The 16,706-nt window shown below is 49.9% G+C and overlaps 1 protein-coding gene across 4 annotated transcripts in view; it reads left to right on the forward strand.

The window, feature by feature from the left end:
* The first annotated feature begins 531 nt into the window (after positions 1-531).
* Positions 532-16,706, forward strand: part of CYRIA (CYFIP related Rac1 interactor A) — a 93,522-nt gene continuing 77,347 nt past the window's right edge. Inside the window, exon 1 of one of the 4 annotated variants that reach the window (XM_072938176.1) lies at positions 532-643. The gene's annotated coding sequence lies outside the window, so the exon portion shown is untranslated. The remainder of the gene's footprint in view (positions 644-16,706) is intronic. The other 3 variants (XM_072938177.1, XM_072938178.1, XM_072938179.1) reach the window with 3 other exon arrangements.

Consider the following 16,706-nt stretch of genomic DNA (forward strand, 5'->3'; position numbering starts at 1 on the left):
TTGCAGACTTGCTCTTGAGGGTAGTTACTTTGTTCGGACTAAGCACTTGCAAAGACTTTTTTGGTGGTCCCATCAGATAACTGTGGCCCCCCGCGCTGGGAATCTGTTAATAGTAAGCGCAGGGTGGAAGGCTGGGTTCCGAATCCAAAGTAATTTGGGAGTGGGGTAGAGGCTGGGGTGATCTGGCTGAGTGCAAAGGCACTAATTTGAGGGTGGGTGTGCCTCTAGCGACTGATCAAAGGGCCTTTTCCCCTTCTTTTTTCTTTTTTTTTTTTAAGGGGAATAGTGGATATGGAGGAATTCTGTGTGTAGAAACAGAGGGGCGGATCCAGGCTTCCCCTTGGAGGGAAAGGCAGTGGCCAAGGCCAAGAGAAGCGCAGGGTTACCGTGTGCGGAGGCCAGCACCAGCTCCCGGGCGCAGAAGGGGTCTGGGCGCCGGCGTGGGGACCCGGCCGGGTGACGGCGGGGGCGGGGCTCCCCGGGGCCCGGGGCGGGGCGGCAGCGGCGGGCCGGGCTGGGGGCGGGCCGAGGCGGGGCTCCGGGGCCGACTCGCTGGCTGCGGCGGCCGCGGGAGAGGCGTCCACAGCGGCGGCGGCTGGGGCAGCGGCGGACGGGCGGCCGAGCAGGGCGGCGGCGACTCGGGGTAAGCGGGGCGCGGCGGGGAGCGCGGCCGGCGCCTGCGGGCAGGCGGGCTCGGGAGGCGCCGGGCCATCCCTGCCATCCTTCCCCGGCTCCCGGCGCGCCTGCAGCCTTCGAGGGGTGGGCGGGTGGAAGAGCCGAGGCTCCAGTCCCTTCTTCAGCGACCGCCGGCTAGGCTCCCCATTGCCCCTTGTCCCGAGGACAGCCTCCTGACTGTATTCCAGATCACCTCCCTCGCCCCTCGACCACTCAGCCTCCTCCCCCCACCCCCAGCGCCAGGTATCTTCGGCCCCAAAGCCATTCCTCCAGGAGACCCCAAGTCTCTGCTTCCCCGTTCCCACCACAAGAGGCCTGAGCTCCCCACCACTCTTTATAGCTCCAGAGGCAGGGATGACCCCCACCACCCCACCCCGCCCTCATGCCTGCACACCTGGACCCTTCTGCTCCCACCTGCCTAGATATGCTTAGCCAGCCAGCAAGCTGCTGTGGCTTGGACCCAGGCCCCCTTGTCATCGCCCTCCCCGCCTTCAGAATCCCAGTCTGAAGAAAGGGACTTGACGGATCCTGAGCTTTGGGAACAATTTGACCCACTTCCGAAAGGGCTGGTCCCAGGCCAGGCTATTTGGTGGAGACACCTGTCTTGCCTGCCAGCCGAAGGATGGAAAGCCTCTGTCAAAATGGACCAGCCGGCCCCTGGGTCCTCCTCCAAGCTGCCCTACTTGATGACCATTGTCCCCAGAGACCAGGACCGACAGCTTTGTCATTTAAGACCTACAAAGCTATTTGCCGACCCCACCCCCAGATCCCCAGAGTTCCTCCAGTGGCTGGGTTGGGAGTGTAGGGTGCAGCACTGGTGGGGCCACCCTTCTGGGCCTGGCCTCCCATCCCAGGGCCTTGTTTTCTAGCGTGCTCCCGGGGGAGCCCAGGACAGAGTACTGGAGCTGGTATTCAGGGCCTTGGCCCCACAGCCCTTTGGCCTTCCTTCCTTTCTCTGCTAGAAACTTTTTCCCCTTTTCACCAGTCACCATCACTCTGGTTGGGCCTGAGCCATCTGCACAGCGCTGAGTCCCCAGGGCACAGAAAGCTGGGCTGGGACCCCGAACGGCTGAGACTTGTGCTGGGCCAGCAGGGTGGCTGCTAGCCAGGTTGGGCTGGGCATCTGGGCCTGGGGGCCAGAGCTTTAGGGTGAGTCGTTCGCTGGCCTTCATTGCTCTCCGAAGGGGGTCCAAGGGCTCTCTTTGCTGTGAAGAGAGGAGGCAGAGCAGGGGCTGTTTTTCCTGCGTGCTTCTGACTGTCTTGTGTTGCTATGGTGACAGTTTTGCCTCTCTTCCTCCTTCTGACTCTTCTGGGAGCTGGTTTTTATTGGTCTGTTGTCCTGTCTTTTATGGCTCTAATTTCTCCTTTCTATTTGCTCTGAAATAAACAGTCATAAACATGGGCGCTGGGCCCAGGCTGGGGCTTGTGGAACTGCACCTCTTCCTGGCCTTGGGCTCCTATGAGGGGCAAATAGGGGAAAGAGGTGGGGGCCGACCTGCCCACACTCCCTCCTGCCCCGCAGCTGTGGGAGGGGGACAGTGGCATCACAGTCTTGGGCACACCGTGGGTAACACATGGCCTTGGTGCTAATAATAGACCCAAGTGTGATGGAGAAGCTCATGATGTTATTTCCTTTCATCTCACTGCAACCCTGTAGGGTCGGGGCTGTCCCCACTTTGCAGACGACAAAACTAAGCTCAGAGTGAGCTGTTTCCCTGAGGTCACTCTGGTTTTAACACAAGGTTGGCACTGAGTTTTTGTTGAATGAATGGAAAAATGATGGAGCAGGTGTGCAAACGCCCAGCTCGCTGACTGTTTTACCCTGCGGGCTTCTGGGTCCTGCTCCCAGGGGGACGGCCGAGCCCGCTACACGCATGTTCTGTGAAGTGTTCTCCAGTTTCCCGACTGGACTCCCACGGAGGCCAGCTGCCAGAGAGCTGCTTGTCAGGTCCTTCATGCACCCTTGACCCCAGCTGTTGGGGACTCAAGTTGGGAGGGGAGTCGAGCCACTTGTGACTTCCTGTTTCTGCTCAGCACCCAGAAGCATTCAATTTGCTTTTACTCTCAGGGCCTGGATGCAGGCAGGGGGTTGGGGGCGCTGAGCGCGCAGGAGACCTTGCCGAGCCAGTCCTGGGTGAGAAGTTCAGAGCTTCCAGGGCCCTGGGTCACCGACTGTCATCTGTCAGGGACACTCCAGAGAAGCTGCCCCCTCTTCCCTTTTATTTTTCCCTTCACTTCACACTCTTCTCTCCCCGCCCTCCCCTTCCTCCCTTTGCATTGCCCCTGCTCTCAGCCTGTTAATGATAAGCTGGAAAAGCATTATGGTTGCATGAAAAGACCAGGGAGTCAACAGCCTCATTGTCAGATGCTGGCCCTGGCAAGTCAGTTCACTCCTATGGGCCTCAGTTTCAGTCTGTAAAATGGGGTTGAAAGCATCTGCCCTAAGGGCCACATTTGCTCGTTTTTGTAGGATGGAACGGAGTAGCTTACAGACGGTGCTTTGCAAAGTTGAAAGTCTGAGGGGCACATAGAGTCCTCCTCCTGTTGGGAGGTCTGGGTATTCAAGAGACCCCCAAACCACTGCCCAGAGATTGAGAACTGATTCAGGAATAATTAAGCTGTCAAATCTCCACACTTGGTACTGACTCAATCCATTTCTTTATTTATGTACCTTGTGTTAACTGAGCATCTAATCTGTACCAAATACAGTTTGGGGAACAGGGGCTTTAAAAAAAAAAAAGAACACTATTCCAGTTCTCAAAGGATGTAGTCTGGTGGTAAAGACAGATACGAAAAGAGACCCCTAAAATGCCATCGGAGAGCTGGTGAGGTAAAGGAAAAGGCAAGGTGATGTGGCGTCCAGAGGTGGGGATTTGACTAGGGGCCCCCATTAGGGTTGAATCAGGCAGGATGTGCTTTGTGGCTGAAATAACTTTGTCCTACCACTGCCCACCTGGGAAGCGTCGGGGTGAGGCTGCCGAGCCGAGCCCCTGGCTCAGCGCTGGTGAGCAGGGTCAGGAGAGGGGCACACGGCAGGGAGGCGGTCCTGCCTTCCTTGCTGAGTTTTGACTCATCCACTCATAGTAGCCTCTGGCTCCTGTTTCATCTTGGTCAGAATCCTTTCTCAAGGATAAGGCAGCAAAGTGATTGGAAAGACAGTGGATTTTGGAGTCAGCCATGAGTTCTAGGTGTGATCCTGAAGGAATATGTAACGTCTCTGAGCCTCGGTTCTTGCATCTGTAAAATGGCAATAATGAGACTTGCCTTCTAGGAAGTAAATGATCTCTTGTATTTATAGGACCTGGCATGGTCCCTCCCTCACAATAGACTTGCTGTTATTTAGTTATATTGATTAGAGAAGAGTTCTCAGTTACCAGGCCTCTGGGTCCTCTTAGAACCATGGTGGGGAGCTCTTTGGACTAATTCTGGTCTTCAGAGATCTATCCATTACCTGAGAAAGTTAAAAACTGCCCTTCCTCAGGCTCCACACACTGCACACTGCTGGTTAATCGCTGAGTTATCTCTCAGCAGATAAACTATGATCTCCACCATAGCGAGACTGCAAATCACCAACACTTTGATTTCCTCAAAGGGGAACAAATTTCAAATGCCAACAAACACCCTGAGTTTCAAAAACATGTTACTATCTGTGAGAATGTACTTTAAGTTGATACAGTCTCACTTGTTTATTTCTACTTTTGGTGTCAAATCCCTAAAACATCATTGCCAAGACCAACATCCAGGAGATTACCACCTATGTCTTCTTCTAGAAGTTGTATGATTTTAAGTCTTATGTTCAAGTCTTTAATCCATTTTGAGTTACTTCTGTGCATGGTGTAAGAGAGTGATCCAGTTTCATTTTTTATGCATGTGACTCTTGTTTTCCCAACGCCATTTATTGAAGAGACCATCCTTTCCCCGTTGTATATTCTTGGCTCCTCTGTCTGACAACACTTTAAAATGACTGCTCCAATTTTTTTTTAATCCTGGGGATGTTTAGCTTCCTTTTATTTTTTTTAAGTTGCCATATATATGTACCGACATTTTCTCCAATCATCACTGCAACTCTGTGACATTAGTATTTCTGTCCCCTTTTGACAGTTAAGGAAACCGAGAAGGGTCAGGTCGTTTGCACAGCGGCCGGCAGCTAGTAAAGGGTAGGGCCAGAATTTAAAACGAGTCCTCCTTGCTCTTCGTGCCAGAGTACACAGTCTCGTCATTTCCTTGGCTGGCATGTCAGTGACCTAAAATAATTGTGTTTGGGGAATGTGAGCAGATTTTACTGGATGTGGAACTGGTCAAGGCTATAACTCAGGCTCATAGTAAATATTTAGAGACTTTATTAGATTTTTGCTCTCAGCACAGCATTAACGAGGCTTTCTGATGTTGGCTAAGGCTTCATTCCTAGAAGTGATGGACAGGAGTTTGGCATGTCCGAGTGAAAAGAAAATGTTTGATGATGCTCAAAGTGGCTTCCTTTGCACAAGGAGGAGTTCCTGGTTTGTTGCTGAAATAAATTGAACTGGTTTTGTAACTGAATGTCTGAACGGAAAGCATGACAGATGCCTCCCAGCAATATAGGGACGGAAGCAAGAAGGTCAGAAGATGTGAGCTGGTGGCTCTTCAAATGCAGGAGTGGATGGGATTCAGTCGGTCAGTATAACTCATGTCTAGGCAGATGGAGGTAGAAAAGCAATCACAGAATTGCTCGCTCCCAGCCTTCCTTGGGTAATTTCGAAGCCTTATTTCCCTGGTTTGGGAACCCAATGAATCCAAGAGCTGAAAACTGTGCCTTTTTTGCCAGCAAGTGTGCTTACCCAGTCCAGCTTAGCTCTGCAGATGGATCTGTTTCTATCTGCAATCATCTCAGGGCCTGAGTCTGGTGTCTGCTTATTTAATGACTTCATTTTCTAATAAAAATTCTATATGGCATAGATAATTAGATCTTTAAAATGAGACTGGGGAAATGGAATGCCCCCAAAGGGTTGAACTGCAGTTTTATGATGGAACAAGCATAAATATGCGCTCATTCATTCATTCACTTAACTCATGTGTACCGGGCAGGTTCTTGCCCTGTGCCGTGCTAGACAGAACACAGTGAGGTGACCCTGCCCGCAGGTAGCTGTCACTCCCACCAAGGCAGGGGACCGTGGAGAGTGTCATAGAGCAGCGTGTGAGGTTGTGGAGGTGGGGGTGGGAAATGTAATTGTTTCAACCCTTATTGCAACACAGTCTTTCTGGCTGTTGTCTGTGGCGCACCAGAATCACACCTGACACGGGGCAGGGAGAGGAAGCCTGGAAGCCTGGATGGCAAATGACTCGGCTATGCCCTCAGCTCTGCTCCTTGCTGCCTGGGTGGGGCAGGAGGAGCAGGTCTCTGTACAGGGTCCCCTCCATGTCCCTAGTTTCAGTTGCCCACAGTCAACCTTGGTCTGAAAATATTAAATGGAAAACTCCCCAAATAAACAATTCATACGTTTTAAATCATGTGCCGTTCGAAGTCGCGTGATGAAATCTAGCCCCTTCCTGCTCCGTCCCACCTGGGATGTGAATCTTCCCTTTGTGCGGCGTATCTCACCCCACTTAGTCACTCAGCACACATCTCTGTTATCAGATAGACTGTGGCGATGTTGCATTGCTTGTGTTCAGGGAACCCTTATTTTACTCAGTAGTGGCACCAATGCCCAAGAGTAGTGATGCTGGCAATTCAGATCTGCCAAAGAGAAGCCATAAAGCGCTTTCTTTCAGTGGAAAGGTGAAAATTCTCAACCTAACAAAGAAATTAAAAAAAAAATCTTTGCTGAGGTTGGTAGGATCTATGGTAAGAACAAATCTTCTATCCATGAAACCGTGAAGGAGAAAGAAATTCCTACCCGTTTGCCATCATACCTCAAACTGCGAAAGTCACGGCCACAGTGCATGACGTGTTCAGTTAAGAAGGAAAAGGCATTAAATTTGTACAATGAGCTATTTTGAGAGAGACCACATTCACATAACTTTAATTACAGTTCCAACTTTTATTATAATTGTTCTATTATATTATTTGTTGTTGTCAGTCTCTTACTGTGACTAATTTATTAATTAAACCTTATCGTGGGCACGTGCGGATAGGGTAAATCATGGTATATGTAAGGTTCAGTACCATTCGCAGTTTCCACCGGCATCTCCCCTGAGGATTAGAGGAGACTCTGTACTTCACTTTCACTGTTGGTAAAATGGGAGGGTTGGGTTCGGTGACTTAGAAGGGCGTATCCACGTCTGCCTGATGATGCTAATAAACCCTTGGGCTTCTGTCCCTAAGTGACGGGTGAAGGAGCAGAGCCTGGCAGCCATAGTCAGCAAGGTTTCGGAGACAGAGCTAGGATGGGGAGAACCAGGCGTGTTTTCAAAAAACAGAAGCCATGCTCTCCCTCCTAGCAAGGGAGCCAAGTCTGATTGAACATCCCGATAAATGGTTGAGCGTCAAGGCTGACAGCAAAAGAGACAGAAGGGAGGCAGGAGCTCAGCAGAGCGGGAGGGACTGTCACCAGCTCACTCCTACGTCCCAGGGTCTCCACCAACTGGGATACAGAGGGCTGGCCTCACAGATGCTCAGCGACTGCAGTATGCGCTTCTGTTTTAAGTTAACATCCTTTAAAGAAAATCATTTGGTTTGATGATTTCCGGGTTTTAGAATAAATTAAAGTGCATAATCATTTTAGGATCATGAGGAACGAGAGCAGACACACGACTACCTCAGCACACCGTCAAGCTCTCTCATTCCCACTGGCAACAAAACTCAGGCTCTTCTGGTAGCAATGATGGGGCTGGATCCCAGGCACTGGAGTAGAGAGGCAGAGGAGACCTGGGGTCTTACCCTGCACTGCCCACCCAGGGCGGCCTGGGCTCTGACAAGTTATCTCATCTCTCTGAGTCTTGCGTTTCCCTCTGTGAAACGTGGGCGGCAGCAGCATCTTCTGAATAATGAGCATTTAATATCCATGTTTAGCAATCCCCCAAAGAGCTTTTGAAACAGAGATCCCCATTCTATGGTTCTGTTGTGTTAAGGAACTTGCGTAATGTCGTGTCTGTAGGGATGGTCGCATCGCTGGTACCTGAAACCATGCCTGTGTGCTCTCAGAGCGTGGTGTCTCTCTACCGCCCACCCTAGAAATGAGAGCCCTCCATATGTGAAAAGTGTGGAATTAAGAAGTGCGTTATCTTGAGTAAAATCCTCATCTCAAAGAGCTAGATGTGTCTCCACACCTTGAAACTGGAAAAATAAAAATTACATGTATGGCTGTGTTTCTAGTGCTTCCCTGGAAGTGGTATCTCTGACTTGGACTGACGTCCTTCCCGGGCATCGTGTGCTCAGCTCAGTCCGTCAGAGGTGAAGGCCACCCCGTGGTCCTGAGTGGGGGGCTCTGCTGTGTGCAGCACATGGCCTCGCTGAGCCATGGAGCCAACTCATGTTTCAGAACCTCCCTGGGGTCATTGGAGGTCATGCGGGCACAGGCGAACCATGGTCTTGACTTACAGATGCCAGACTTGTGTGTTGTCAAGGCTGGAACAACACTTTCAGTCTAATCCCTCTATTTTACAGAAACTGAGGTCAAGAGAGAGAGTGAGAGAGAGACAGTGAGACAGACACAGAGAAAGACTGAGACAGAGACAGGGAGAGAGAGAGAGAGACAGAGAGACAGAGGGATTGAACAAGACCAAAGGCTTTTCCAAAGCTGGGATGAGGACTCAGGAATTCAGCCTTGGGAAAGCTGCACTGGATGATAACCCTTTGAGGTCCAGGCAGGTGAAATGTGCACTTAGAGGGTCCGTGAGAACCTCCCGGGGCTGCAGGGTGACTGTGCACCTGGGCCCACAGACCTGGGTGGAATCCTGGCTCTTCCAACTTGCGCAGATGCCTTAGGCTTAGTGAGTTTTCTGGTTTTTGAACTGAAGTTAATACTTGTGGCTCAGGAAGATGGCAAAGAACACAGGCACGCCTCGTTTTTTTTTGCACTTCACAGATACCACGTATTTTGCAAATTGAAAGTTTATGGCAACCCTCCACCGGATCGACTCCGCGCCATTTTTCCAACGGCATTTTCTCACTTCGTGTCTCTGTGTCACGTTTTGGTAATTCTCGCAGTATTTCAAGCTTTTCGTTGTTTTTGTATTTGTTACGGTGATCTGTGGTCTTTGATGTGACTACTACAACTTGCTGAAGGCTCAGATGATTGTTAGCGTTTCTTAGCAATAAAGTATTTTTTAAGTTAAGGTATGCACATTTTTTAGACACGATGCTGTTACACACTAAATAGTGTGCAGTATAATGTGAACATAACTTTGTAAGCACTGGGAAACCCCCAAATTCATGTGACTCACTCTATTGTGGTGGTCTGAAACCAAACCCCACAATTCCTGCAGGTCCTCCTGTAGATGAGTTAAGCATATGTCAGTTTCCCCTTTTTGCCTGATCTCTTAAGAAAATGTGTTTGGTAAGTGTTTAGTCTGCTTCCTTGAGGCTTCTTGTTTGTTATTTTAGATCAGAAACAACAGGGAACTTCTTTCTGTGACAGACACGCTCCTGAACTGGCCCTGACAGAGCGTCCCCCAGACCCACTCTTCTGGACCTATAATTTCTAGCTCGTAAAGCCTTCATTTTATATTTGAAATGAACCTGGCCGTGCCGTTCACTTGAGTGTAACAAGGATAAAAATCCAGTGGGCATCCAGCACCACACCTCCTATATAATCTATCTCCCCACCGGTCTTTTATTTTGTAAATATGTGTGTGTGTATTTTTTTTTCCTGAAGAGTTAAGGTTTCGGATCTGTGCCCTCAAGTACCTTCAGAAGTGATAAATGGGACTGTGAGCTATTTTCTGACATTCCCTTATTTGCAAGTCCAACACCCTAAAAGCTCTGAAATGCAAAGTTGTTTTTTTCTCATAACTCATTTTTTGGAGGCAAGAGCTGGCCTGATGGTACATGAGACTATTTTTAGTTTTTATTTATTTCACACAGGATGAACAAGGTTTTCATCAGGAGGAGGAGTGTTCCAGACCTTGCTGGGGGTGCACAGTCCATGATGTATATCCTGTATTACCTTTCTAAAATCTGAAAAATTCTGAATTTGGAGGCATAGGGTTTCAAAGAAGCTTTTGTGGCTCTCATTCAGAAATCCCAGAGGAACTCACAGCATCACTGGGGTCGGCGAGTTGGGAAGGCACAGGTGGGGCCCTCCCGTGTCTGCTTGGTACCAGATGCTGCGGTGACGTGGTTCATCGTGTGTTCATCAGATACCTTCCTGGCCGGTTTTATATTTCATCAGTTTAAATAATAGGAAATAAATGAAATGACCGTGCTTGGCGCAAAACCAAAACCAAAACAACAACCAAAACTTCTTAAAGCAGAGTTTCCAAAGTTTCATTGGTACAACGTATTTTTGAAAAAATTCCATAGAGCTAAAAATAAGCTGGGAATTTTTGTTCTGGTGTGGCTTAAAAAATTAAGTTTCATCATTCATCTTTGGAGGGAATTTTTAAATCCTACTCATCATTTTAGCCTTGAGAGGAGGAAGCGGGCTTGGAGAGTGAACATGGGGAAGTGAAAAGGCCCCAGTAGGCGTGAGAAGGTCTTCGTTCTTGTCATGGGTCTGTTGTTGACTTGCTGAGGGAGTTGGGCACGATGTTGCCTTTCTCTGTGCCCTAGAAACTTCATTTCTAAATCAATTACTTCTTTCATTCTCTCTCTGTCTCTCTGAGAGTCTGTGAGTAGAGCCCGGGGCCCCAAAAGAGAGCGCAAACGCTGAGCTTCCTGCCTGGCTGTGTTCTGGAAGCTTCCATCCGGCCTCCAGGCAGCCTGGAGGGAGGGGAAAGGCTTCCGTGGTCTCCTCCGGGCCTTTCCTTTACACTTCTCTCAAACGCCAATCCTCTGATGCCTTAGGCTTGTTGGTGTGGGATTCACTGTGGTCCCCGGCACCTCCCCTGATGCCCGGGGGGGGGGGCCCATGGAGGGTTTCATCAGTTGTATTGCAGGGGACCATTGACCTGCTAGGTCTGGCCAGCGCCAGCAGCTACTCTGCATTACTGGGGCCACAGTCAGGGCTGTGTTATGGGGTGAAGGGGGGGTCGGGAAGGAGAGTCAAAGTTCCCTATCACAAAGCGGGACCAGTGCAACGTCTGCCGGAGGAAGGGAGTAGGTCCCTGTTAGGACCTCTGCGGCCGAAGTGTTGAAGTATAGATTCAGGTGAAGGGCCCTGTGGACTGACCTGCCTCCCTCTCACTGCCTTTATCTTTCGAGTTTACGCTGAATGTATCATAATTCTGACTTTCGCCAGGTTGAACATTCCCTCTAGTATCGAGAGAGGTTTAAAGAGTTGATGGTTCTCTCCCCCTGGGAGCACCTGCCCTGCCCATCCAGGGGCTCCTCACTCAGCAGTAGCTCGTGACAGGAACCGGGGCCCTGGCTGCGGCCAGGGGGTTTCCACGAGGGAGAAGTGACCTTGAATTTTAGGATCCTGAAGTCCTGCAGTTTGCACAGACTGTGGGAGCCGCCAGGCAGCTGTAAATGTGGTTGACACTGGGGCACACTGAGATGAGGGTCCCTCTGGGGGTGACTGGTCCTTAGAAATTCGAGAAGCCTGGACTTCTGTGTGTGAGCATGTGAGTGTGAGTGGCTGGTCTGTGTGAGTGTGTGTGAGTGTGTGTGCAGTGTGTTCTGTGTATGTGAATGTGCATAGGTATGTGTGTGAGTGGATTATGTGTGACTGTGTGTATTCAGGGGTCCTTTCAGATCCTGGGCGGTGCTGCCAAGGCCAGGGTCAAGGCCTCTGGGCAGGGCTCCATTTCAGCCTGACCCCTGGCCTTTGTGTAACTCACAAATGAAACTGACCACTGAGGGTCTCCCACGGGGCTGAGGGACCTTTTGTCTTTCAGGGACCAGTGACCACTGAGCATGGCAGCTCTGAGCTTAACTGGCAGGAAGCAACGAAATGATGTTTTCTGAGGGAGAAAGACCGAATCCTTCTGCTTTGGCAACCTGGACCCCAGTCAGAGCTTATTTGATACATATTTGAAAAGACTCAAATCGTTTGCCCATGCTACTTTAAAAATAAAAACAGGAGAAAAACCTGATATGGGTTTTTTAAAAAAAAAGTCCTAGGAATATGTTCAGTTTCATTTAGTAACTGGTTGGGGGAAGATAAGAAAAGGTTATGCAAGAGACAAGGAAGGGAAGGGGAAAGAGAAACACAGAAGAGACGCTGCAGCTGCCTTCGCCCTGTGACCTGGTGGTCCCCGGTCTCCTGGTCCAGGCTCTTCCAGGCCAGGCCCAGGCAGGGCTCAGCAGAGCGGGGAGGCTGGACGTGAGGGAGGAGGAGGAAGGGGGGGAGGCGGGGGTTAAGGATTTTTGCAGTTTGCTTACTAAGCATCTGAGGATCAGGAAGACCTCTCAGGGTGGGTGGTGGAGAGAGCACCGTCCAGGGAGTCCCCTGGGGGTTGAAGTCTCCCACCAACCCCCCCCCTTTTGTCATCCTTTCTCTCTCTGTGCCTCAGTTCCTTGGCCTGCAGTTTCAGTAGCCCAGAACCTTCCTCCTCGTGGGTTCGATTCAGGGGTTTCCTCCCACAAGACTGGGGGTGAGTGTGGAAGTTCAAGCCGGTGTGTCTGAGATGAAATGCTGTGTGTGTGTCCTCTGCTTTCCCCTCCCTTTAGAACCCCTCTGTGTCCAGGCCCCAACACCCGCTTCCCGTTCACACTGTCCACTCAGTAACCTGCGGGTAGGGCTGTGGGTTGTGCAAATTTATCTGTTCCACCTCAAATTCAGAAAAAGATTTGAGTCGCGCGTATCAGCTAAAATAGCACCAGTATGCTTGATATGTCATCACATATGCACAAGAGTTATTTTTTATCCCTAGCTATTTATAGGTTAACCATACCGACATGGCCCCTCATTTTTCAAAGTATGCCACATTTTAAATTATGCTAAGAACCATGATTATCATCTTCATTCTCTTTTGCTTGTCTGTTTGTATATATTTCTCACCCTACAGACGGCCTGGCATGGTAGATATATTTCTGTCTCTTTCGCAGAGAAAGACTGAAGCTAAGACAGTTTTAAAAACTTGCTTTAAGACATAGGTTGGAAAATGGGGCACCACGGTTTTGATCCAAGTCTGCCTGGCTCTCAAATCCTGCACTTTCCCACACCACTCAGTCCACCCTGCTTCCAGGGCACCGTTTTATTTTATTTTTTTAGGAAAAGAAAATCTTTTTTTCCTGCCGCAGTTCTGCTTAAGCCTCAGAAAATACATCCCAGCTGGAGCCCTTTGCCTCCTTCCGGAGTTGAGTCCCATGTCTCTCTCTACCTTCATGTAAACTTCATGCAAATGATAGATTTCCACGTAACAGACTTTTCCATTCACTCCTCAAGTGCCAGACACTGTTCTAGAAACTTTCATGAGTCATTTAATGGGAGAAGAAGTGGTGGACTTCATTTTATAGAGGTCAAAACTCAGGGAAATTCAATTATTTACCCAAAGACAGATGACATACGGGAGGTTGTGGCTTGCTTTGTGAATTAAGGATTCAGAATACGGTGCTGTAGGGGCTTGGGATGTGGCCTTTCGTTTAGGACCAGAGCATCCCCTTGTTGAATCATGAAATCTAGTCCAACTGACCCCCCGACTCTCACCCTCACGGTGCCTGGCTTCCTCAGCCTCCGTCTGCTGCCGTTAGAGCCCGATCTGGTGGTTGTGTGTGGCTTGTTTCCTCTTGTCTTTTCCCATCTTGCATCAGCCTGTGCCGTCCTTGGCTCATCTGAGCTGGCTCGGACTCCTCTTCTAGTTTCCTGGCTCAGTGCAGACTTGCCAATATTATGCATTAACTTCATATTACAGAAGAGAACACGGTGATGTGATTTACCCAAGATCACACATGAGTTCCGCCTGCTGTTTCCAAGATGCTCTTTCTTTACCCGAACAGATTCTTTGAGATTCACATCTGGTATTTCATTCTCCTGGAAACCTCCCCCAAGTGCTCACCAAGTTCATCCATCCATCCATCCATCCATCCATCCGTCATCCATCCACTTGCTCAGCTCATTTATTGAGCCCCTACAGTGAGTCGGGTACTTCTCTGGGTCTGTATTTGCAGCTTCAGCAGTGAACCAAACACACAAAACCCCTGCCCCCATGGAGCTGATATGCTATTGGAGAAAGATGGGCCATAAACATATCAACAGGTAAAATGGATCTTGCATTAGCTGGTCCCATGTTCATGAAAGAAAATGAAGCAAAGATGGGTGTGTGGAGTAAGGTGGGCAGGGGAACTGGGGTGGGGAAGTGTTGCTATTTAAAGTTGGGAAGGAAGGCTGGAGGGAGGGAGAAGGAGTGAACCACGCAGCTAGTTTGGGGAAACGTGTTCTAGGCGGAGAGTCAGCAAGTGCAAAACCTGGGGTGGCATGTACCCGGCGTAACAGGGACAGCACAGAGGCCGGGGGCTGTGGCAGGGTGGACAAGTGGCAGGAGAGGAGGTTAGGGAGACAGCCAGGGACTGGCTGGTGATTTCGGTTCTCTCCTGAGGCTCCCTCCGACTAAGACCCTTGGCTGTATCTTTGCAGCCTCCTTTCCCACTGGTCTGTCCCCACACTGGCCTGTGCACCGTGGACCAAAGGCCTCAAGTACCCATAGTTTTCACATCCCAAGCACCTAGCGCCAAGCCTGGGGTGGAGGGAGAGGCAGCATTTATGATAATTCTGCCCTCTTTTTTTCTTTTTTTTCCCCTCTTAAGGCCAAGGAGTCTAATGAAAAGTTATTTACAATTCTTTTGATAAAAATGGGAATTTTGAAGGCATACCACACTTCTAAACTCCAATTAGCCAATTCCTTTTTGGACAACCATCTGAGGGTTGCCAGGGAAAGAATAAGGCCCCAGAACCAAGCTGGGAGTGGAAGTCGTGGGGAGGAGAGTGTTAACTGGAGTCCGGAGGAAGAGGGCTGCACGAGAAATCCCTGGGGATTAGCAGCGCTCCTCGGATCCCTGCCGGGACTGCTGTTTACAAAAGGGCGACCACAGGCTGGAGCAGGGAGGCTCTCGAGAAACCCTCAAAGCGTGTCAGGAGCCCAGCCAGGACTTTCCACTCCCTGCTGTGCTGACTCAGGGTAGCTGGGGGGGCCCCGGGGACCTGGAAGGCCTTGTCTCTGGAGACCTTTCAGGAAAGAAAAGAGCGTTTTCCCTGGTGGGGAGTTTCCCTCACGGAGCTGAACGCTGGTCTCTGAGAGGCCCGGGCTGCTTCGGAGGCAAAGAAAGAGCTTAGGAGATGCAGCTAAAGTCGGGAGAGAGGAGGGCTGTGCAGAGGCCCTCCCGGGACACCATGGGGTCAGGCGCTCCCATGGCTGTCAGCTCCCACCTTCATATCCGCTCCCAATCTGAATCCTGCATCCTCGGGACAAATGGAGACTTAGAACAGTTTGTCCCAGCTCAGAGCAGTTGGTCCAATAGTCGGAGAGGAGGGAGAGCAATTAGTGGACGCGGAAGCTGGAGGACCTTCTGAAGTCTTTGGAGAGCCATTAGGGAATTCCACCCAGGCACAATTGGGTGAAATTGGGTGTCCAGCCCGAGGTATGTGTGTGTCAAAGTGAGTGTGACATAGTTCTAGTATGGAGTGGCCATTAGTGACAATTGGGAGGGAAGGGATTCCTTTCCTGCTGGTGTGTCAGGTGGTGGTTTTGTTTAAAAATAAAAATGGGGAAAAGGAAAGATGAGTCTTGTAAATTATTCAACAACTCCTTTTTGCCGACGGAAGTGTGCAGGCACCGTGCTAGGTGCTTGTGTGGACACAGAGGATCAACACAGCTTTTGTGGGCCTTGCTAGAAAAACCATCCTTCAAAGAACGTGGGATAAGATCACTTGAATGACTTGGCTTCAAATGTACGTGGCAGATATTCAAAGGTGGGGAGACAGAAAGCCACAATACCTGATATTAAAAAAAGGTGGTATGTATATGAATTTTTTAAAGTAGCAAGTTTTTGCATGTGAGTCTGTGTACCTCCAGCATTTTCCTGACTATACACAAAGTTTTTAGGGTTGCCTAGATCCTTTGTTACAAAAAAGAAATAAAATGTATAATCATTTGTCATACTAGGAAACCATGTTTTGTATCTAGAAGTACCCTTGCCAAAAAAAAAAAGAAGTAGGGAAAAAAAGAAGAATGGAGAGTTACTTCTGTACCTGCCAATGATCTGTGTAAGGCAAGTGACGGCCTTTCCGGGCCTTCATCTCTTCTCCCACTGTTGGACTTGACCTTTGGTCCTGCAGGCTTCCCTCCCCCAGGGATATTAGGAACGTTACAAGCTTTGAAAACAAGTTAAAAAGCTCTGTACACATTGCAGGGTGTTACTAACATGCCCACGAGGGACCTCTGATAACAACGCGGGACCTGTGAGAGGCTTGGGTGAAGTCTAACCTTTGTTCACGACTCCCATCCTTCTCAAACGTTGCTTCTCCTGTGTGCCTCTGACTGCCTATTTGGGCTTTCTTCCAGCTTTCAGAATTGCTTTTCCTGACTTCTTATTAGCGCCTGCTTTCTGCAGTTCAGTGCAATGCTCTACAAACGCACACGTGTCTGTGTTTACCTATACACCATGGGGCCGATTGTTTTTTTGGTGGAAATTACACTAATGGAAGAAAAAAGGCCAAGATTGTGGCTCAGGCTGTGAAAGGCCGGGGGTGATATGTGAAAACGGCACCTGTGGGTAAACGGGGGAGGGAGGTGTCAGAAGTCGGCCTGCTGGGGTCAGGGTAGGAAACCAACAAAAGCAGCAGGCAGGATGCCAGCTCTGTCAGCCCCCTCCCACCCCAAAATAGCTGCTGAAAATGGGGCTTTCTGGTGAGCAGATCAGCCGCTGCAGAGTGGAGACCGTGCGCCTCGTACGTCAGCAAGCGGGGCAGAGCGCCGACGGAGCCTGCAGTGTGTCTAAATAAATGATCAAGGTGACTCACCCATTCCCATTGAAAGGAGCTTTTTAAAAAAAGTGAAAGTAAGAGAGAAAGTCG

Source organism: Vicugna pacos, chromosome 15, assembly GCF_048564905.1.
Source record: "Vicugna pacos chromosome 15, VicPac4, whole genome shotgun sequence".
Taxonomy (NCBI): domain Eukaryota; kingdom Metazoa; phylum Chordata; class Mammalia; order Artiodactyla; family Camelidae; genus Vicugna; species Vicugna pacos.